Source organism: Apis dorsata, unplaced genomic scaffold, assembly GCF_000469605.1.
Source record: "Apis dorsata unplaced genomic scaffold, Apis dorsata 1.3 scaffold_83, whole genome shotgun sequence".
Classification (NCBI taxonomy): Eukaryota; Metazoa; Arthropoda; class Insecta; order Hymenoptera; family Apidae; genus Apis; species Apis dorsata.
Window position 1 is genome coordinate 1,149,511 of NW_006263381.1, and position 321 is coordinate 1,149,831.

Consider the following 321-nt stretch of genomic DNA (forward strand, 5'->3'; position numbering starts at 1 on the left):
ACTAAATGATTCTAATAGGACACAAGTTAATGTAAAATATTAAATGAAACTTAGAATATGGAAGGATTAAGCAATTTTTAAAGATTTTGTGTTTAATGGCGTGATAATATTTTTCACATAAATCTACTAATAGCAATTAGTTAGAAAAATGTTATACTTTTTAATTAGTCATATTAATTTCTGTATTCTTATATCTTGAGATATTAAGTTGGATTATAAAGAAATCTTTTAACATGTTATTCTACTTATAATTCTACATAATTCTTTAATTGTATTAAAAAGTTTTTGGTGTGTATAATGCAAATATAAATATATATATAC